Source organism: Lepidochelys kempii, chromosome 1 (assembly GCF_965140285.1).
Source record: "Lepidochelys kempii isolate rLepKem1 chromosome 1, rLepKem1.hap1, whole genome shotgun sequence".
NCBI classification, from domain to species: Eukaryota; Metazoa; Chordata; order Testudines; family Cheloniidae; genus Lepidochelys; species Lepidochelys kempii.
The window spans coordinates 116,190,451-116,214,075 of NC_136380.1; the positions used below are offsets into that span (position 1 = coordinate 116,190,451).

At 44.0% G+C, this 23,625-nt stretch overlaps 3 long non-coding RNA genes across 3 annotated transcripts; 2 read left to right on the plus strand and 1 right to left on the minus strand.

The window, feature by feature from the left end:
* Positions 1-196: 196 nt before the first annotated feature.
* LOC140914196 (uncharacterized) lies at positions 197-3,426 on the plus strand. The gene is made up of 2 exons (XR_012159796.1): positions 197-369; positions 917-3,426. It is a non-coding gene; the product is annotated as an uncharacterized LOC140914196 (long non-coding RNA).
* Positions 727-17,840, minus strand: LOC140914197 (uncharacterized). Its single transcript, XR_012159797.1, has 4 exons — positions 17,645-17,840; positions 16,113-16,648; positions 3,289-3,345; positions 727-981 (listed from the first exon to the last, which is right to left on the minus strand). It is a non-coding gene; the product is annotated as an uncharacterized LOC140914197 (long non-coding RNA).
* On the plus strand, positions 17,768-22,379 carry LOC140914205 (uncharacterized). The gene is made up of 3 exons (XR_012159800.2): positions 17,768-17,877; positions 18,114-18,178; positions 21,237-22,379. It is a non-coding gene; the product is annotated as an uncharacterized LOC140914205 (long non-coding RNA).
* The last annotated feature ends 1,246 nt before the right edge of the window (positions 22,380-23,625 follow it).

A 23,625-nucleotide genomic window follows, 5' to 3' on the forward strand; every position in this document is an offset into this window, starting at 1 on the left:
TCCTGTGACCACTATTTAGTCCCTGCATATATGCAGAAGCACACATCTCTTCAAACAATTAAATCACCCCAAACTGCTCAGGGACTGCAGACCTGCGAGTGTTATGTGAGCAGTTCCCCTCCCCTGCTAAGTATTATTGACAAATCCATCAAAGGCAGTGATGCATTGGTTTCCACCTTACCTAGAAGGACACTAGGGCAACAGTGACATGCTGTCACCGTGGTAACTGCTGCTGAAGTGAACAGCCTGTTGGGATAGGTGACCTCTGTTGGCAGCACGCCTGGAGATGTAGCAGTCGCAGGGCAGCCATGTTACTGGGACCCAGAGGAGCGGCCTAGTGCCCTCCGATTGATTCATTAGGCCTTAAAGGTATCGATCGCTCCAATTTGCAGGAATTTATGATATTGATATGGGACTGATTAACATTTTGTGCCAGACTGGTTCGATATGTGCTTGTAACAGCTTTTAATGATTAATTGACTTTTATGATTCCATCTCAGTGCTGTCAGTGAGCTGTGAACTGTGGGCAGGCTCATTCCCAAACTGCCTCTCAAGTGGCATAGGGCAGTGATTGAATACCTCGGAAATTAGTGTCCTAGCTGTCTCATTTTATGAAAGATAAATGCTATGACATTTAATGCAGACCTTAATTTAGAACAGAACTAAGCAAATCATTTCGCAATTTAATCATAAACAGGTAAATATCAAAACTTCTTTTAGCATTTTACAAGTTAAGCAGACAGACAATGGAGGTAAAGCAAAGCATGCAATGGGGAAAAGGCAGAGGTAAAATAAGGTAATGAGGACTGGAACAATCAGCATTTTAATACTCAGAGCTTAATACTGATAATAGTACATCCGCAATTCAGATGTGTTCTGCTTAAACCAAAAATCTCTTTGTCTCTTTTTCTCTCAGATACTCTCATTTGCTTTCCACCATGTTAGCTGTAAAGTGAGGGCCTATTCCACAAGACATGAAATCTGAAAGAAGAAAAAAAAAGGGTAATCTGCTACCTAAAACAAACATAAACATTATGGAAAAATTGCAGAGGAAAACCAATATTGTATTATACTCTATAACAACTGAAAGAGATTGTCTGGAAGGCTGTGTGCTGTCAACTCCTACTTTGTTGTATTCATATTTATAGTCTATTCCTCTCCATTCATTTTAATTAAAAAAGATTACAAGTTTCTTTTAAAATAACTGTCTAAGCAAGACATCAGATTATGCATGTTTATCCATAAAAGAACTAAAATGACATACTTTGATTCTCTTTGAATTTTGTCTTCCTTACCATTCCATCTAGCTGAGTTGATTGACGTAAGGAATAAGGACACTATGGGCCAGATTCTCTAAATCATTGGGTCTCTTTGCACCACTGGGGTAGTGCAAAGAGACTGGAGAGATTCTGAATCTTCCCACTTGAGGATTCCCTTGGTGTGGAGTAGGCCCCAGCTCGTGTAAAGCTGGCACAGCTGATTCCTATTCAATCTGTGTCTACAGCAGCAATTTCAAGTAGTGTGTTGTGGGCAGGAAGGGGCATGGCTGAAGAACTACTGGCCTACGCCAATTCCCATCTCACAGATGGCCCCTAAGAGCTGCGTTTCCCAAACAGAGGGTCGTGGGAAGGTTCTAGATGGGTCGTGGGCCTGGTGTGGCGGGGAGATCCCCGGGCGGGGGAGGTGTTGGACAGTGGGCCCGCCCCCCATTCACTCCAAAGTGGTGGCTCTTGTCCCATGGGGCTGGCCTGGCTCCTCACTCCAGGCGTTGTGACCTAGCACATGGGATTGCAGTACCTCTCAGGTTTGATCTGGCTGCCCGATGCCACTCACTCAAATTTGTCCTGGCCGCCCCTTGTCATGATCCCATGCACCAGATTGCAATGCTTGGAGCACAGAGCTGGGCCCAGTCCCACAGAACCAGAGATGCCACTATGAGATGAGTAGAGGATGGGTTTGCTCGCCAATCCCCACTCCCCTGGAGCCTCCCCTCTGCACGAGGCCAGGGTTAGGGTTGCTGTGCTGGGGTGGAGGGTGCTGTTCTGGGTGGTCAGTGCCCCTTCTGAGGAGCGAGAAGGAGGAGGCAATGGAAGAGGAGAAGGATGCTGGCCTATGATTTTGGTTCTCCTCTGCCCACAAATTTGGACCCCGGGTGGGTTGCAAAATAAGACAAAATGCAGTCGGTGGGTCACCGGACTAAAAAGTTTGGGAACTGCTGTCTTAGAGGACATAGCCGTCTGATGTAGATTACTACATCCTGAGGCTGCTCTAATCTACACCATCCAGGCTAACAAAGAACTGACCCCAGAATCAGAGATCCCTAGCTGGCTCTTTTACAGCCCCTCATACTCATCTTAGCTGCACCCAGTAGACACTAGGTGCAGCTGAGAATCTAGGCCCATATTTTAATGTGTAGCTATAAACTAGTGTTTCCTTTGCAAACTGGCTGGCCAGTTGCAAGAGGTTACGCACAAGGTTCCTGGCCCCCGTACTCCAGTGAAGAAATGCCATTTGTGCTCCCTGTAAAAAAAACCACACAGATACACACAATGGGTTTCCTTCTCCCTAACTGAAAGGAACAAATGAAGTGGGGAGCCTGGCCTGGGTTGCTTGGCTTACTGAAGAGGTCCCTGCCAGGGCAAGTGAGCAGGATAGAAGAACAGCAGGGAGGCAAACAAATCACAGATGAATAATGACAAATGTTGATAAAGTCATGGATTTTATCTGCATTTGGACATCCTTGATTTGCTTGTCAGTTCCCTCTTCTGTCCTGTGCACACTGAGCCACATTCTTCCCTCAGTTATACCCATTCAACCCCATTGATTTGAATCAATTTGCCTGGCTAATGATGCTGTGAGCAGAATACGGTCCACTGTATATTTAATTACATCACAGTAGTTATCCATTCAAGAAAACAGGAGGACATTGGCAAACCCTTTCGCAAAGATAACATCAATCATTTTACCAAGAAACAAAATTTCTTTCTGCTGCAATACATCAACCATTTCTTGACAAAATCCCAAACATTATATTTCCATGAGTTCAGAGGGCAGATACCAAGTGCAATTTCCACCTGTAGATGGTGCTTTTGTTTTGTTTTAATTATTCCTTTTTTCCCCCCAGTGGAATAGCAGAGTTTAATTAGGCTCCTTATAGATTTCTTAGGCAATTTTTGATTATATATATTTCACCGTCTTGATTATGGTCCCGTTTAATTCATGAATGTCCCAAATTATGAGCATTGCATGGAATCAGTTGCCTTTGGCTATGTTTGGTATTATTGTTACCTTCTGTTCAGTTAACGGTGTGTAGATAGGCACTGGAAAACCTCAAAGCTCTTTCTGCTGTTTTGGAATTGAGAAAGCAGAAACATAATTGCTTTTGTTGGATCACAATCCTGAATAGTAAAAGATTTTTTAAACATCTGCCCTTCCTTTGATTGGCTTTACATCGTCTCTCTTTTTTGTCTATTGTTCATTATTCTCCATTATATTCATTAATGAAAAAATCTATCCATGACAATATTTCCATATGCTGTAAAATGACTGGGATTCACTGCATTTAATCTGATCTAGCCCAACAGAAGCCCTTAATAGAATGTGACAATATATGTTAATTCTGTGAGGTTTGTATTTCATACTTGTTCTGTATAATATCTGATCTGCCCTGCATACAGTCTCCACTCCCATAGCTTGGAGATTTTTAACAGAGCCAAATTCTGCCTCCTGAGATGAATTTGCAACACCTAGTGAAGTCAATGGGAGTTCTGTGCATGGATGGGAAAGCATAATTTGGAGACTCAGTCCTGCTCCCATTCAAGTCAATGGCAAAACACACATTGTCTCAAATCTGGCCAAGACCAGGCACTAGTGTAGTTACATTTAACAAGAGATTCACTCTGACAGGAGAATTTGCAGGTATCACTACATGCTATCTTCCCCTTTCCGTTCTATCTCTAATCGAATGACTTGATGCATCTCTTTTCTTTTCTAGTACTGCTGTCAAATACCTGTCATGATATTAACATCCATTCCCTGAGAAATTTAACAGCAAGAAATAATGTCGATCCCCAAGTGGACTAGCATAATCTGTTCATTCCACAGAGAATCTCTCTCTCTTTTTAAAATACATTGGAATTAAGAAATATGCTCAGTATTTTAAAACAGAAAGGTAATACAAATAAATGGGGAATTTTCTTGAGTCTGATGTTAAAACAGTATTTAGCGGAATCTTAAGAGTTCATCCAAATGACAGCATAGTGCATTATTTTTACTTGACTTGTGCATTATATTTGACATGAACACTGCAAATATTTCCATGCTACCTGTGAACTAGGCAAAAACAACAAGCGTTAGGATGGTGACTTTCCAGCTTGCTCATTGGATACATCCATGCAGCAATTAAACACCCGTGGGTGGCCCAGGTCACTGACTTGGGCTTACGGGGTTCAGACTGTGAGGCTGTAAAATTGAGGTACAGCTGTTTAGGCTCAGGCTGGAGCCTGAGCTCTGGGACCCCGCAAGGTGGGAGGGTCCCAGAGTCCTAGCTCCACCCTGAGCCTGAATGGCTGCACTGCAGTTTTACAGCCCTGCAGCCTGAGCCCTGAGAGCCTGACTCAGCTGGCCTGGGCCACCCACGGGTGTTTAATTGCTGTGTAGGCAGAACCATTTAGGACTAGACTTTCCAAAGAGTGGAGGGCCAGATTTTCAAGCAGTCAGAAGTCACAGTTGGGGCCAGAGCCCAAAGAGACGTAATCCCTCCAGGAGCTTCTGCAGGTATGCAGTGCTACACTGTAAAGCATGGCAGCTTGCAACCTCTTGAAGGTGTGGAGAGGGGTCTGTCATAAAAGTGGCACACCCAGGAGTGCTGGCAAGAGAAAGATACTACTCAGTGTTTCCCCTCCTGTTTACATGACAAGGGAATGATTTTCAAATGGTGCCATCCCTGTCACACGGCAGGAGTCAGTGTCCACTGATAGAGAGGCTACTGTTGCAGGGTCCACTTTGGAATGGGTAGTGCCCATGGGGGCATGGGGAGGACCGAACTTGTGCCAGGCCACTGTGCAGCAGTGCAAAGCTGGCAATGCTTTGTGCAGTCTCCTTTCCCCTTAAACAATTGGCAGTGATCAAATACAATCTAGTCCTCATTATTTGCCTTCAGTTTCTTTGATTGTGTTTTGGAGCTATGTTGCTAAGGAAAAGAGATAACCATGGTTAACTGATTGATAGAAAATAAAGAGTCATAGCAAACATCTGGAGAGCCAGATGAGAACAAGCCATTGTTTGGTTTAATATCCTTATAACATTTTCTGTAAGTAGCTAAGCTGAAGGCAACAGCCTTCATCATTTTTATTATGTACTTATTCTAAAATATTAACGAATAAGCTGAAAAAGCAGTGCTGGATGTATACACTGTCATCCAGATGTGATCTGAGAAATGGGACTAGGTGGCTTATAAGGCCATTAAAGCCAAATCATCACCTTTGCCTCTGTGGGTGGAAGGGATGAACACCTGGTGGATTCAGGCACAGAAAGGGGGTGCAGAAGGGAGAAGTGCGATCTCTGGGGGTACCTTGGGGATGTGGAGCCATAGTTTGGAAGGGGATGGCGCAGGGGCCCATCCATAACTGAGGCAGAGGGACAGCCAATCTCTCTGTCGCATTGTACCTCCGTCAGCTCAACAGGGATTCCCCGCCTAACTCAATGCTCACTAAAAGAAAAGGAGTACTTGTGGCACCTTAGAGACTAACCAATTTATTTGAGCATGAGCTTTCGTGAGCTACAGCTCACTTCATCGGATGCATACCGTGGAAACTGCAGCAGACTTAGGTATTGTTTCATGTTCTCTGTGTGTATATAAAGTCTGCTGCAGTTTCCACGGTATGCATCCGATGAAGTGAGCTGTAGCTCACGAAAGCTCATGCTCAAATAAATTGGTTAGCCTCTAAGGTGCCACAAGTCCTCCTTTTCTTTTTGCGAATACAGACTAACACGGCTGTTACTCTGAAACCTGTCAATGCTCACTGTTTCAGCAGTACTTTGAGTGGGCTCATTCTCCACACTTGGAACAATCCCTTGAAGTATGGTTCTTGGGACAGCAAAGAGAGTGGGAAGCTATGGCTCCATGTCTCTCTCAGGGTCGTGCTGCCAGAGAAGCAGGGAAATAAGGTGGTGGCAGATAGCACAGAGGCACAGGGCCTCCAACCAGTTGGGTAAGACCTCTAGAGGGTCTCAGGAGATCTGTACGTTCCATGAACTAAGCCTCCTGCCACACACAGAACAAACTGAGGGAAATGCCAGGGGTGAAAACACTTGCCTTGTGGGACAAAGACCTGAACAGAGGACAACCTGGCCCTAAAGCCCACATAGATAGTAGCAGTAAAGAGGCTAATGCCTAACCTGCCTCAAATTTCTGAAGTTAAAGGTCCAGTTTTATTCCAATAATCATTATTCAATAATAATAATAATTCACACATATATTGCACTTTTCATCAAAAAATGTCAAACTATTTTAGATACATTCATAAATCTTCAAGTGCCTCTGTAAGAAAAAGAAGTATTATTCTTATTCCCTATTTTGCAGAGAGTGAAACTGATACAGAGAGTTTAAGTTGCTTGCCTAAGTCACTCCTAAGGCTGTGCTTTAACTGTTAGACAACACTTTCTCTAATTTAATTTACTGTTAAATCAATAGCCATATCCCAGAGCTATACAGATCAGCTGACTGACTCGTCAACATATCTTCAGTGAATATGTATAATATGTGTATATGGCAACGATCATGTACAGAGTTATATTGTTTTGACTGTATGAGAGATTTGCTATTAACAAACATTGTTGCATCAAAAATGGACCTTGTTTTAGGAGACACACTATTTTTTCTAATTGACACATCAGTTTTGAATCCATTACAACAGAAAGCTGTAGTACCAGTAAACTTCTACACTTCAGTTTTATATGATCAAATATTACTCTGAGTTTAAGTGGACCATTTTGTCTCAAATTCCATAGAGATGTAATCCATATAAGAAAGAAAGAAAACAAACTATTTTTGGATACATTTGGGCTATGCAAGTCAAGCCACTGCTGAGCTGTTTTAAGCTCATCTAAGAACAACAGACAAATCTATTTCTATGTAATGCACCTTTTTGCCATTTTTTCGGTACTCACTAATACTCAAACTCTTTGTATGGAAAATAATACACTTAGTGTCATGCCATCATACTACAAATACAGCTGTTTTTAAACTAGTGTTGGTCCCAGTCCTGGAAGCCATCTGCACGCTAAACTCCCATTGACTTCAGCGGGAGTTCTCTGAATGGAGGGCATGCATGATGGAGCCCACCAAGCAGATGGTTTCCAGCATTTCTTATGTCATTGTATATCATCTCTGCTCCATCTCTAGCTAGATAATCACCACTAAAGAAAGCCCCAGCTCTCAGCTTTTTGATAGACTGGAAAGGCCAAGTAGCCTGCTACTTCTTTAGACCCTGTTTACTCTCGAAAGGGTTTGTTGATATAGGTATACTCATAGATCTATGCCAGCATACCCTCCTAGTGTAGACACAGCTTATACCAGAAAAAGAGTGCTTTTGCTGGTATAGCTTGTACCAGCTCCCTGAACAAAATAAGCCATAGCGACAAAAGGATTTTCTTCTCCATGTAAGCTGCACCTACACTTTTGCCAGCATAGTTATGACAGTTACGGGTTTAATTTTTTCACACTCCTATCCAATATGGCTATGCAGCAAACTTTTTAAGCGTTGCCCATACACTTCTGATCGTAGGAGTGGCCTAGTTGTCTCTTTTAGCAAGCTGTTTGCAGAGGATTAAATGCTGTTGGAACTATGTCACTGGAGGCTTGGTGGGCATATTTTGAAATTGTCCAGACTGACAGTTATTGCTGAGCTTTCTTTAATAGCACTCAGTGGAAGAGAGAAGATGATGATATAAGAAATACCAGCTATGCCAAAATACAGTATATTTTGGTGGACCCAGTTAAGTATGGCTGGATATTTGTAAGACAGATTGATGTGGAGGTTTGCAGAGGAGAGCGGATGACGGAAGTTCCTTTCAAAATTCAACTTCAGCTCTTCAGCTGAACTTTTAGATGCTTATCTGTACCTAACGCAATACCACACCTTTGCCAGCTTGCCCAACGCTAATGGTAATATGAAGATCAGAGTGAAACAGAAAGTAGAAGACAAGCCGTCAGTCATGCAAAAAGTCTTGCAATAGTCAAATGGAAATGTCTTATGATTATTTTTAACATGAGTCAGTGAATCAAGTTATAGATTCTTTATAATCTTCCAGAAGAACTATTGCTGTTTCCATGCAAATGCATATTTTTATATTGTTGGCGTTTACACAAATATTACTTGGGTATAGCACTAAACATGTGATTCTGCAGACACTTTCTTTTGATCATATATGAGTGGGTCATCTGGTTAACATTTGGCACTGACACAACCCCTTGTGCTCTTACAAATAAAAACTGTTCACTTTTTCCACCTACAGTCGCATCACGGTAATAAAGTGAGAGAGATGGCAGGAAACTACCAAATCAAGTCCATCCTCTCACATCTTCACCCAGGAATGTTCTCATCTCACCGTCTAAGCTTTCATTACACCTACTTTTAAAAAAAAATTGCATTAACTTTTCCAGAGACAGCAGAAAACAGTTTGTGACAGACCTCTCCCAATAACCCTTAAACCTATGAAAATTTTTAGTATTAATGACATTTTTTACTACTTACAAAGCAATACAATAAGATACTGTTGAAATGACATAAAAATTACATTTCCTTTGATTCATGCGTGGAATTCCAGGGTTTATCACTGAACACTCCCCATTCAGCACACAAGTCTGGGTGCCCAGAGGGAACTTTTTCTCCTCTCACACTGGCCAAAATCAGGAGAAAGTCCATTTGAGTCAGTTGAGTTACACTGGTGTAAAATTAATGTGAGTGAGAAGAGGATCAGGCCCCTACTTGTATAATGGAGTGATATAGCACTCTTCATAATTACATGCATGTAGCGAGGAGGCGTGACCTTCCTCAAAGAGTGACAGGGAAGGATCAAAACACGCCCCCTGGTGTGCAGAACCAGGAAAGCCATGTCTGCCTCATTGGAAGCGGAAGGGCAGGACAGGAAGTGGAAGTACAAAAGATGGGCCCTGCAGCTTAGTTGTGGTGGAGCCATCACAGGAGATGGATGTATCCTGCCTGCTGCTGGAGCCTGCAGAGGAGCTGCCAGGGCTGCCTCCTGGGGACTGGCCAGAGATCCCAGGGCCACTGGCTGAGTGAGACACCTACGAGCTACTAGGGCTGCTGCTGGCCACCTATTCTGGAGAGACAGAGGACAACTACAACATAGAGGTACCAAACCTTGGGGATGTAGGAAGTAGCCCAGGGAAACGAGACAACAATTTGGTTGAGTGCTGGCCTGATAGGAGGTCAGCGTGTTTTGGCTGGATCCCCACTGATGCAGTGGCGGACCACTCTGCCACTATCAGGGCCCTTGGCTGGGAGGTGGTGGAGTTGGGCAGGCCTGCATCCCCTTACCCCCTAGCACCCCACCCCTTGGTGGCAGCACCCCATATTAGGCCAGGAGGCCCATGGTATCCTATCAACTACCCCGTCTTCACCCAGCCCTAGACTTGGTTGGTGCTCACCCTTACCTGGGGCTCATAGACTGCTTAGCAGCTCTGCCCTGATTGCAGATCAGAGCCTACTAACTGTATGCTTCCCCATGCTGACTGAGGGACGGAGCACTAGGTGCAGCTAATTCCCCATTTTGAGCTCACCTTTACAGGTACTTGGCAGTGAGGAAGCATGGCCTCCCTCAGAGAATGACAGGGAGGGACAAGTCATGTCCTGAAATATGAAAAAGAGTACACATTGTTATGGAGAATAGAGGGGTATGCTTCTAAACTGTTCATTGTACCATTTTTTGTTAGCAATGGAAGTTTGAAAACAAGGAACTACTTCTCCTCTTACTTATGCCAGCTGTATGTTACGTTAATGTAACTCCATTGACTTCAGATGTGACATGGTCACATTTTGAAGGGGCTCCAGTTTGAGCCGGCAGATGGGAATGCAGTGTTGCTAGCACTGCCCTTGCAAAGCATCCAAATTTGGGGGTTGCTCAGAGTCTCACCAGATGACAAAGGAACTTTTGCCAGAACCACCTGCAGTTTCCCCCTTGGCTGATAGAGGGTGCTGTGCCACAGGCAGCCATAACTGCTTGCTTATCCTCTGCCCCCGACTGGCCAGAAGAGCTGCCCCTCTAAGTTCCACAGCAGGGGCCTTACTGCACTCCACCGCATGCAGGCAGTTAAAGTTGGGAAGCTGCCGGAGCCTGCCAGAGGACCGGAGGCTAGGGAGTTGGAAAGGCTACAGGAGGTTAATGGGGGGAAATGGGCCTGGGAGGGGGACAGGATCTTGCTGGGTGACAGGGTACAGCTGCAGGAGCCTGCCAGGTGTGGGAGCTGAGGATGGCAGGAGAACTGCTGGGAAGATTGGAGGAGCAGGGAGAGCTGTGTGCAGTGGGAGGGAGGGGAAGAGTCCAGGAGAAGCTGTATGGGGAGCTGGAGCATTGAACTGTTAACCTATGACTGTCTCACACACCGGGAATGAGCAGGGAAAGGTCAGAAGACAGAAAAGAAAGAAATAATATTTAATGAAAAAGCACAAATTATTTATTTTCAAAATAAATCTCATGATTTTTAGGCCAATCTCTTGATTTTAGGTTCTGGCTCATGATTTTTGAACTCATCAGGTTGGCGTGTGAGCAATTTTGCAAACACACAAGTAGGAGATTCTTTGAAATTTTTCCCCTGAATGTGCTTTTGCTTTTGGTAGAGCAGAAGTCAGATTTGTTTCCTTGTACTCCCATGTCTCTATCCATCAGTTGTCTCTTGTCTAATACATAGAATGTAAGCTCTTTGGGAAAGGGACTGTCTTTTTGTTCTGTGTTTGTACAGCGCTGCGCACAGTGGGGGTCCAGGGCTATGACTGGGGCTCCTAGGTACTCTGATAATACAAATAATAATACTAAATAATAAAGGCTGGTGTGTGTGTGTGTGGGAGAGGAGTTCCCAATGTGAAACACATCGCCCCTCATTTCTAGCGGTGCTGAACACCTGCACCTCCAAGTGACTTCCTTAGAGTGGGGGGTACTCAGACCTTCAAGCTGATCATCACAACAGCAAGGCACCCAATTTCAGTACCACTTTCCAAATGTTGCCCTTTATTTTTGCTGCCCTTTGAAACTGAAAAGAGAGCAGGAGTCTATTATAGCTTTTGTGATAGCTAAGGATGGACCACAACTTGGTCTTGCTTCCATGTGCTCAGAACTTTCTTAAATATTCTCCTTCCCAGCTGAAATTTCTCATCTTGGAGCCAGAGGGTGCATATTTCTTTTAAACTTTGAGCTAAATCCATCCATCAAATTTTGAGTAATGGAAAGATGAGGAGAATGCACTTTTAGGTACAATTTAATACATTGTTTTGCTCACACATAGCTCAATAAAAACTGTACTTTACCATTTGAATATTAAGACTGGAGAAACCGTTCCTGGAGAAGTAGGCCCTTCCAGTATTCCTCCCTCCCCCTCATCCCCCCCCCCCCGCACACACAGAGTGAAAAATAACAAATTTGTAAGTATTTACACATTGTTTTGTGCTTGTGCCGTGCTAACTTTTGCCAGTGACTGGAGCTATGATACTAATTGCATAGCTAAGGGCTTAGACCTGTTCCCATGGAAAGCAATAGGAAATCTTCCATGGAGAATCAGGAATGAAGTGTATCCTAGTCTTTGAGGAAGTAGACATGACCAAGATCGTCCTCAAAGATGAGCAGGTGCAATAATTAACTAGATTACTTTTGGTTCTTGGAGTCCAGTTCCCTTTGCCCTTTCCCCAGGAGGCTGAAGTACCATGGAAGAAAGTTTACTCTAAAGCATAGAGGTGACAAGGTCTCTGAGATATGTTTTGCTCACAAATCTAGTGACTGGTTATTCTGGCTTCCTCTGTACTATTCTAGTACAAATCCATCTCTCTATAAGCTTTGTGCTGGCCATCTGGACAGGATGAATTTAATGATTATAATGCAAGTCTCACTATATTTGGTGTTCTTCTTCAAGTCCAGCTCCTGAGGCCATGTGAAAATCTCAGCTTTCATTTTTTACAAAAGGCCCTCAAGATTGTGGAGAAAAGCCTAAACTCCAACTGCCCTTTAAAGGTTTGGAAACCAGAAGGTAAATAAAAGAATCCCAAATGTATTATTATTTTTAAATGTAGTGCTTTTTAAGCCAATGCTGGGATTTTGGGGGGCTGATGGGTGATTTTTGATCACTTGGGGTTGGCAATACAGTATGTTTAATAATTTGAGTTACTTGACATGATGCTGACGACGAATTTGCGTTCAGTGTCAATAAGGACAAATCATGTTCAGCTTCATGGCAGCTCGTCATGCTGAAACCTTGCCCTCGCTATGTGACATCATGCTGAACACAACTTGTCCTTGTCTACATTGATTGTAAAGTCATAGTCAGCATTGGATCACGTGCAAAGATGTTACGATTTCCAGATGAATACAGAGCTTTAAGAGAAAAGGCAACCTTTGCTCCTGTAACTAATTTCACAAATTGCTATTATTCAACCTTCTTTTACTACTGCTTAGTGTTGTATTTTCCATCCTAAAATGTGATATCAATATGTATTGTGAAATTGCATGATTGCTAAATGAATGTGTTTCTTCAGCAAGGCTGTTTTAACTGCTAGGTTATTTTGGTAAGGAAAGAAAACATGTCGTATCAGTGCATCCATATCACAATGCACATGCTGTGTGTTGACTATCAAGGTAGACAAGCTCCACCAAGTTTTTTTTTCATACCCAAAGGAATAAAAACAGATTCTTCTTAAAAATCAAAATTGTCTTTGTGCAGTGTATCTGATTCAAACCATATTGTTAGCAAGGTGGAACACTGAAATCATTCAGAGTTTTCTATGGTAAAGGTTTAAGATTAGAGGGCCCTGAAGAAATAGAACACATGGGCCAAAATGTTCAAACTTGTGTACCTAGTTTTACTCACCTAAATCCAGACATTGACATCTAAATAAAAAGTGCCTGATTTTCATAGGTACTATGCATCCACCACTCTTGTTGCATCACTTGCTCCTGCCAGTCCTTAGCACCTTTGAAAATCAACCCGCTGTTATTCTCATCATGCCCAAGTGTGGATTTAGGTTTCTAACTTTATGCACCTAGGTTTAGCAATTGTAGCCATGGAGTTCAGAGCTCCTTTGGTCTGCTGGAGTGGTACTAAGAAATTAGACTAAGGAGAACCTGGCCCCTAATCTTTCTGCAGGAAGGCAAAAAGGATAAAGGAAGTCTGTGGAGGTTGACAGGTTATTTATCCACCCAAATATTAAATGAGCTCTAGAAAAAAACATAAGGACCATTTAGATACCTCATTGATGGGTTCAGTAAAAAGAACTTGAATAGAATCCTGTTTCCATCAACTTCAGTGGATTCAGGATCAGAGCCTTCAGGTGTTCTAATCAAGGGATTGTAACAATGTAAGATACCTTTACCCTTCTGCAGCTGATCCTGCTTGTGCCCCTTCTGGGACCAACAGAGATATCCAGTTTGCCTTCAGTTTCCTTTAGGCGTTGCACTCATCTTCTGAGTATGTGAAAAGCCACAGTGCTGAAAGACTTTCAGAGCTGCAGCTTAACTTCTTTGAATATAAAAGAAAACTCAGAAGTACATCAGATTATATGAGCAAAAGAAAATAGGTGGCATATTTTAGGTCAAGTTGCAATCTTTTTTTCCTAGCTGATTAAAACAAAATCCTCCCTGGATGGCTGCTTCGTAGCTAAAAGTATCAATCCTGCACCAAGTTCATGTTGGACCTTTCTTTTTAAACTGGAAATTGTGACAAAGATCCATGTCAATAGCCATCCTCCTGGATTCGGACTCTTAAGAAAGGGGACAACTGATAAATACCCCTAAGAAATATTTGATTTGAACAACATGTGGGTAGAGTATTTTGGGACAGCTTTCCTCATATTTATTCCTCATTTAAGAAAGCGAAAGGTATTTTTGTTTCTACAATGTAAAAGATAACATAATTGGAGCTATGTTATATATATTTCACAATGGAGCTGACACTTTTTTAGAGATTTCTCTGGATCTTCAGGAATAAACTTCTGCTTCCTAATATTGGGATTCTAGGTATCTGTCAAGGCATGAACTTTTCAGCTCAGGACAAAGGCTGTAAAAACATCATCCTCATACCAAAATAAAAGTCAATTGTGGTTTAGCTTATGATAACTCATCATGCAAAAAGATGGTAACATCATCTGTTGTCTAATGATTAGAATACATGACTAAAAGCCTGAGCTGCCTTCTAGTCCTCATTCTGCACAGATTCCCTATGTGGCTTTGGATAAGTCACTCACATTCTTTGGCCTAATTTTTTACAGTGACTAATGATTTAGGGGGGTCTCCGTTTTTTGGTGCCCACTTGGAGACACCTTGAGGCAGCCTGGTTGTCAGAGGGTGGCTGCTCAGCACTTTCTGAAAATCAGGTTTCTTTAGGGAGTCTCAGCTTGGGCACCCACAAACCCGAGCATAAAAATCATTAGTCACTTTTGAAAATGTAGGGCTCTGTCTCAGTTTTCTCACATATAAAATAAGATTACTAATAATACCTACCTTATTTGGGTGCTGTGAAACTTCACGTATATTTGCAAGGTTCACTGAGATGGTGGGATGAAAGGGGGAGGGTATATACTTTGTTATTAGTCAGTAATGTTCATAAAATGTCAGAAGACTGCCCAGAGCAGTGGTTGTTATAAATCACTCCTATAACTTTAACAATGCAAAACCTTACATAAAATTTGGCCACACAACACAGAATGGTTTGGTTCAGCGGTTATGATGATGATGAACTGTCTGCCTAATATAGTGCAGTATGGAGCAGCAGCATCAGAAGAGATGCACTTTTGATCATTTCCCTTTTTAGTTGCTTATCTAAAGGAGCATTACATTATATTTTCCTTTATCAGTTCAATAATGTTGTCCTCCTGGACATGATGTAAGATGTTTTAACTGTACATGATATAGGAAACAAGAACTTCACAGAGATCTGCGTCCAGTTATCACATAAGTTCAGAAATGGACTCCAAGTAAATATGATTTGAAGAATTAACAGATGTAAATACAATTCTTGATACTTAAGGTTACAACAAGGTTACTGTTCATGGAGTAAAATACCGCAACGTGTAGAGAGAATACTTTCTGCCTTCCTTTGGGACTGTATACACAAGTGCAGTAGATAGAAGCGAATGCAGCAGTCAGTTTGTCTTACAGGCCTCTGTCTATATTAAAAGTGGGGTTTTCAAGAATGCTCAGTGTTGACCTAACTCTTTTACTCCACTGGTAGCAGAGTTAGGCTAATCCTGAATGCTTGTGACAATCCCACCCTACATTTCCTCTAGTACTGCTGTTTACTACTGGTTCAGCAGAAAATGTCTGGGGCTGAGCCACATCCCAAACCAAAAGGCCTTCTGGCTGCCCACTCAACCTACAACTTAATCCTGAACACCAGCATTCATTCAGGCCAAGGTGGTATTTGTTCATTTCGCCTTTTTATTTCTTAGGAAAGGAGCTGATCTGCCAGCTCCTCACAGCTGCAACTGGGAGAGAAAAAACAAAAAAGCCGAAGTTCCCATATAGTCTCCTGGAAATTCCTGGGGTGTAAGACCTCTACTAGGTTACAAAACACAGTTGGACCTTTGAGCAGAATTGTATAGGGGATTAAATCCCCCTCTCTTACTACAGGTACCTCCTCTTTAGTGTCAAGAATTTTGCTGTAAAATCTTTTCAGGTAACTGATTCCTACGTACCCCCCCCCCCCAAAAAAAAAAAAAAAAAAAAAGGATCCTGAAGCCATTTCTTGCAGGTTAGGAGATCGCCTAACACTCACTCCGCCCCCCCATAAATCTCATTACTGTACCAGCACAGCTCAGTTTTCTGCTCCAGTCAGATTAAGGGGGGGGAGTGAAGAAAAGTTGTAGACACTTAATGACTTTATAATGTACCTGTTGAATTGAAGAAAAACAGATGCATCATGTACATTTAAAATGTACTTTGCATCCCACGCCGGCAAGCTGCTTTACAGAAATCAGGCTACCATTAGGACTTGCTCCCGAATTTTTTTCTTCCAGAGAGGTGCAAGATTGTAGCTAATTTTCTGCATGCAGAGATCTCTAAAAGTAGAAGCAGGTGCTTTCAGGCAAATGGATAGAAGCTCAACAACAACAACAAAAAAATCCCCTGAAGCAGGCAGAGTTTGGAACATTATAATCCTGTTGGTTGTCTTTGGAGCAGTTTGCAATTCCATAAAGGGAATCCAGATAACACACTCCTGTATCCTGTAATAATTTGTATTTTAACAAATGTGCAATTGGCAATTAGAAAATTAGGAGGAAAAAGGGAACAAAACTGAACAAACCGCTTATTAATTAGCCATGTTCTCTGTGGAGCAGAAAGACGTATTGCTCCCGTTAGATGGCGCTAAAGACTTTACAACCACTTGTAAAAATGTGTTATTGTCCGAAACGAAAAGAAATGACACCTAAAAAGAGAGAGAGAAAATATCGGATCATAAACCAGTAGATTGGGAGATCTGAAGAAAAAGATGAACATGAGTGGTAGGGAAGATAGGATCTCTCAAGCAGCGTTTATGTCTCACGTGGGGACTTTCTAACATCAACAGATCTCTAGCCGAAATTGTCTAGCGAGAGCACTTTGGCAGTGAGTTTTCAACCGTGTGTGTGTGTGTGTGTGTGTGAAAGAGAGAGAGAGCATGAACCTGCAGCCCTTATTCAGTCAGCACCGCTATTGACTTCAAAACTTGAATATGGGTTTCAGGATCTTGCTCTTAGTAAACATGTGAAGATATGGCTCTAGACAAATGCAAATCCACTCATCGTTGAAAAAACTTCAATGAGAGGTCCTAGACGTGCTGCCAATCCATTTCTGAACTGTGCTTTCGTCTGAGCAAAAATAAATAAATAAATACATAAATTTTTTTTAAAAAATATGGATTTGGCTAAACATTAACTGCAGGACCTGCGTGTGTGTGAGATAGAGCGAGCGAGAGAGCATCAACATGTAAAGCTTGATCAAACAAATATTCAAGCCCCTTGTACATCAGTGATGTAGCCTGTTAAGCAGCAAAGAAAGCATGCACATGTGTGGATCCCCCCCCCCCCCCCCACACACACTTTAAAGTCCCAGTTTGTTCTCTTTTTTAAAAACCTCATATGTGTAAATAACTAACTGTATGGCAGCAGCATAGGTTGTTAGTGCTGCGACCGTGTGATCCCCATATGGGAAGTTTCATGCCCCTCAGACCGCTCTCAGCATCTCGGGGGGCTCCCTGGAGTGAAAATATTGATACGTTAATGAAACTAAAATTCTAATGTTCATTTTTTGATTGTTTTCCCCACCCAGGCTACATGAATCAGAAGTAGAAAGGGGAACGAACTATACAGCTCTGTGGGCTGGGTATTTAAATTAACACCCTAAGAAAGGATTAGGGTTCTACAAATGAAAAAGAAATACCCACCACGTCTGTGTTCCTACTGTTGGGCCGCGAACTTTCTGTCCGGGTAAGTTCTCCTTTAAGAAATGAACTGTTCCTTATGCATATTTAACGCTGTTTGTCTGCAGTATCCAGGTGACGCGGGGCTGAGGCTCACATGCGGGAACTGAATTATAGTGGAGTAAAGCAGCCACCCTTTAAACGCACTCTCGGCAATGGCTCTAGTTGTGAGCCAGTTGCTCCTACTATAAACATACGTAAGTCAAAACAAGAGAGAAAGGGAGGAGGGGTGAATCCTAGTCTTGGGGATGAGTAGAATATTTTGCTCCTTTCCACGCCAGACCTCATACCACAGCTGGAAACAGGGTTTCTTGTCCTGATACCCCCCTTTTCCCCCTTCTTCGTCCAGACTCAGGGTTCCTGAGCTCTGAGCCCTATATGTGTGTGCCTTTATCTTGTGCAGATAAAATGTTGATTTCAGATTTTCCTTTAGATGAGACCGATTTCCTGTGTGTGTAGATGTGTGTGTGTCGAGTGGAGCGGAGGACCACCGCCAGGGTAAGTGAATCGCTTTTGGGGGTGGGGGGGGGAAAGAAGAAATAGGGAGAATATAATCACACATTCATCAGAAGGCTAGTCCACCCCGTTCGTGGTATGATCTGGCAAATCATGTTTAATATGAACGCGTTATAAACCGAGACTCTTAACTATATAGTACGATGGTGTTGTAAAAAATCATCAACTTGGCTAAGTGCTCATATATCCAGAGAGAGAGAGAGAGAGAGACGTGAAGCCTTCCCTTGTAGATCTTCAAGTGGGAGGGAGAAACTTCCACGGCCACACTCTTAGCGGTTCCCTGTCTTTAAAGTTAACTAGTTCAAGTGTGTTGTTCGAAATGGGGTTCAGTGGTTTTGCCTTCAGATTAAGTTGCTTTTCGGTCCTCGTTGTGAATAGCAGGCATGTGTTTACACACACACACACATATATATATATATATATATACATACACGCTAGGTACTTTATGACTCCATCTGGAGAATTTAAAAGCCCAGAGCTGTAACGTTTATTCTTACATATCTTACCAAAAAAAGGCGGGGGGGGGGGGGGGAATGTGTGAGACACGTCTCCAAGTAGAACCCAAGTGCTTTCCCTTCTGATTGAAAAGTTACATGCAAACGGCTTTATTTTAACATTGCCTGCATTTGTAGTTTTCAGGAAAATTGTAAAAGGAGCTGGCGATGAAGCCTCAGTTTTATTTACTAATGTATTAATTATTATTATCGATACTGAATTGACTTAAAGTGCTTTGGAGGCCAAACTCGTTCCTGTTAGTCAGTTACAATTACTTTCTTTTCAGCTGATGTTTTAAATATAGTTGGGAAGAGGGGGTGGGGGAGGTGTCCCCACTCACCGCCCGAAATGGCCGGGACTAAATATGTTACTGTTTCTAGAAGTTTGCTGTTACTTTGCATAACCATACGAAACTTAGCTGCGTCTGTGTTGGTGTCAGGTCACACAAAGGTGTCAATGGCAAGTTTAGTTACAACTTCTGTTTCTCATTCCTAATGTGCTAACTCCAGGATTTAAATAAACGAGTTTTGCAATCAGTCTGCCCAGGAGCCCTGATGAGTTGGGCTTGCGATGTATTTTGTGCTAGGAACAGGACAGCTGACTGTTGGTTCGTTGTTTTTGAAAGACAAAGAGGCATCAGTGGGAACTTAGGCTCAAGTGTTCTTTGCAGTCTGATCTGACTAGCGTTGACTCCCCTCCCAAGTGCTAAGGCTGCAGTTCATACCCAGTGGTAGGAGGGTATGTGTGCATATCAGAACAGTCGCTGGGTTGCTGCTGGACTCTGGAGAGGGCTTTGCATGCCAGCGAGCGAGGGGCAGCTCCCAGGGGCCTGCGATAGTCACTCTGAAACAAGCAATGGGCAAAATGGGCGTTCAGAAAAGAAGCCGAAAGATCAGTGGGGTCGAGGTCACCTCTGCGCTTCATATTTTAGCAGTCCCCAACGGGCTTCTTAGGCCATTGAATGCGGTAGGGGCAATGCACCTCCAGGTCCGCTGTATAAAGATCTTCTGCAGCAGAGACACATCAGGGCTCCTTGATTGTTGTTTAGGTGTTTACCAGACCGCAGTAAAAATGGCCAGGCTGAAATGTAAAAATACATATTGCGGGGGCGAAAGTCCAGAGATTTGACAAGCAGCGGGAAAGTTTAGGTAGATTGACACACTCTGGGAAATTCTCCCACGGCCAAATACACAGAAATGGGATGATGAATTATTTCAAAACAGGTTTTAGCTTCATAATATTAAAGTTAAATGAAATATGCATCTATAACAGTAAAATGCAAGCATCGCAATAAAATATCTACAGGGCGATAGTGATCTATTTACAGCTGAATTTTATCAGTTACCATCAAATTCACTTTTGCATGTGAACTTCGAGATAAAAATTGTTCTCTCACACACTTTATAGAGCGTGTGTGTGCACATACAGTGTTTATATCCTTTAAATGATGAGCCAGCCCTCATACAGAATAATATCTATTACTCTTCCACAAAGCTGTGAGAATCACACTCAAGGTGTGAGCATACCATGTTCTTTTAATACTTTGAAGGGAAAAAAAAGCCTCCAAAATCTAGCGCTGAGTCCCTTCTTTGGAGAGGGTGGTGCCCCCCTGAGACTGAAGCACACAGCCACTCGCTGGAACCCCCCACAAAAAAAGCCCCCAACTTCTGGAACAAATTGACAAAATACCTAAACATTTTTGAAAACTAAGGTTATCGAAATTTAATACAAAGTGAGGAAGGGTGGAGCTTGTGTCTTTGTTTTGTTTGTGATTACTTGACTCATATATTGCCCCGCTTGGCTACCCAGTTGTGGTGTGTATATAGTCATATGAAACTCTTAAGTCCAATAATACTTTAGTCATCATTCCATATCATCTTTCTCTGCGTGCATATACACAGATTGCAGATGTGCATATTTCCCCGATGATCAGTTACACTAAGTATTTAGAAAAAGACAGTGGGTGTTCAGATTTGTAAAGGACTGCTATTGTTAACGTGTTCATGTTTTACGTGTTATAAGACCAAAGTCTTTTTCTCTCTTACGTATTTCCTCCTTACACTGTAACACAGCAGGGAAGAAACCCATTTATCCTTATTGGGGAAACACTTTTTGCGTCTCAAAGATCCCCTCTCCCCTTTTGTCACCACGTTGCCTCTCTGCACGCGCATTTTGGTTAGAGATGTTTTTCAGATGCCAAGCAGGGCAACCAAGATTTATTCTGAAGGGCACCTGTAAAAATAAACTTGTATCTGGAAAGGCAGCTAAAGAGAAGCGCTTAATTGTGTATTTACCACATCCGGAGACAATTCAACGAAACTTCAGGCCAGATAGTTTCAATTTAATATGATGGGGGGACAGAAGAAATAGTATTGCACTGGGACCCAAAGGACACCAGAAACACGTATGTTGCCCGTCTCGCGTGGAATCCTTTGGTCCAATGGGCGTTCATGCCGGGATACCAGGAGGCACATCAAAAGCGTGGGTCTGCTGGTATCAAAACAGAAAGTGTGAGTGGCTTTAACCAACTATTTGTCATTTCTAGGCGCGAGATCTAGGGACACTAGGTGGGGGGAAATACCGTTTAATCGGCGGAGGGACATTATCATCTGGACAATGCACATTTTGTCACTGGCGAAGATTTGTATACAACTGCAAAGCCACAACTCATGTGATGACCACTGCACACAACGAGCCAAATCGAGTTCACTGTGGGCACAAAGGTGGCCCCATCGACTCCGGGGTAAACGGATGGGCTGGAAAGCACTTGAACAGGGGGAGGCTGCTCCCGGAATAGGGGTCGGGGGGGCGGGGAGAAGCGGGCCGGATTTAGCCCGATTCTTTCCCCCGTTGAAGTCAGTTGGTGCTTTGCCATTGTTTTCATCAGGAGCGAGATCGCGCCCAGCAGGCTGCAGTGTCCCGAGTGTAACTTGAACTTGAAGAAGGTATCTGGCAGTGGGTTGTAGCCTGGAGCTCTCTGGAAAGCAGTCACAACTCATTTGTGTCAGAGCTGTAGCTCGCTGTAACATATGCAGTCCCTGCTAGAAATAAATACCATCAAATCTGCTACCAAAAAAGAAAGGCTTCTATTGTAAATATGCAGAGGAAAGAGAAAGGGAGGCGGATCCCCTATCTTGCCATTTCCAGTGCTTTGAAATCCCCAGTGTTTGTGAGTGGTTTTCCTCTTCAACCTCGGTATCATTTGCTAAGGTCTGAGGAGGAAACCTTTGAAGCGGGGACTATATAGGCTCAGAGCACCTCCCTCCAATCCCACCCCGCACCAGCCTAGTTCTCAGTCTGGATTCTGGATGCATCTGGTATTGATGCCTCTGTTTCCTCAGACCTTTCTGTACCTCGGGCTATGCCGCCAGTGCTCCTTAACCCTGGCCTGGAGAGCCAGGCCAGGGTCGGGGGGACCAGAAAGGCGCGGATTCTTCTGTCTTGAACTTCAGCAAAGCTGAGAACAAACGTAAACAAAAGCTGGCCCTGGAGTAAGAGCTGTGGGACAGCGGGCTTGGTGTCCAGCCGAGCCAACTGCAGATGTGCTGTGGTTTTGCTTTGTTTTACAGAGTAACTCTCCCTTTGAGCAGAACGGGTCAAATGCGCGACTTGAAAACTTGAGCGCTGGCAGCGAGACGCCCTTGCCTACCCAGCTGGATAATGGGAGGAAGCAGGGAGAGAGGGAGGCGGTGGGGAACCCTGCGAGGGAGACTTTGGCAGAAACATGAACTCCACGTAGGATGCTCTGGCTGGGGGTGGGCGGATAATCGCGAGTGACTTATCTGCGGGTACTAGGTACCGCATGGTGAACGCTGGTGGCACTGAGGCAAGTTTTAACCTCTCTCCTGCACCCCCACCCCCCGCAACTCCGCAGCATCCAGGCTGGGGTGGGGTGGGGGGAGGAGGATGTGTGCGCGGCGATGCGCCCGGCCTGGGGCTTTGGGGAGGGAGTGCTCAGTCGCTGCTATGCCCCCTGCGCCCCCCTGCCCTCTCTCGCTGTCTTTTTCGGGACCTTGCAGAAAGGAGGGTGGCGGGAAGAGAGGTCCCAAGAAGAGTTGGCTCGTGAGCAAGAGCGAACACCCCAATCACCCCGGTTGAAACAGCCACCAGACCCCGTTCCAGGTGCCCTGCCCACCGCTGCGCCCTCCGCCGTGACACCGGCTCTCCCAGGACAGCCCTGCACGACGAGAGCCTCCCCCCCCCCCCCAGTCTCACTCTGCCCTTTTCAGAGGCCGCGGCCTGTGGCCCAGCCTTCACGTGGCTGCCCGGAAGACAGAGTCGCCAAATCCTGCTCCTGGGCAAGGTTGACAGAGACTCAGGAAGTGGGGCCCTTGGCTCCCTGCCTGAACAGGGGTGAGCAAGTCCATGGCTGGGGCAGGTTAGCTGGAAAAGCAGCTGTCAGCAAAGGCGAGCAGGAAGAGACCCCCCTCCAGGCCACGTGATTGAAATCCAGGCTGATGCCCCAGATAAGCCAGTCCTTATCAACACCTCCAGAGAAAGCTTTCTGCTCCCCCTGATTACGGTCCAGCTGCAAGTGCACAGTGTTTCATTCGCAGGGTCTTTAAACTCCCGCTGTCCACGGGCAGTCGCTTCTATTCAAGCCATAACGCCATGCCCCCTCCACAAGCCACCGGCGTCGCTGCACGTCAGTGTGGTAGCCGCCGACCCACGAGCCTTCTAGGGACTCAAACGCACGCCCCGCGCACAAGGTTCCTTTCCTTGGAGCTGTGCAATAGGAGCCCCAGGATGGCTCAGGCTGATGGGAAGAGCTTAGGGGCAGGCTCAGCTATTGAACGCGAAAGGGGGAAACCTCTCCTCTAAAACGTTCAGTAGTTATGAGAGAAGGGATAAAAATACGCGCGCAAAAATCTAGTAGATGTCAAAATCACTCAGCGCATAGTTACCGTGCGGTTTTTAGGGGACTTGTGACAACA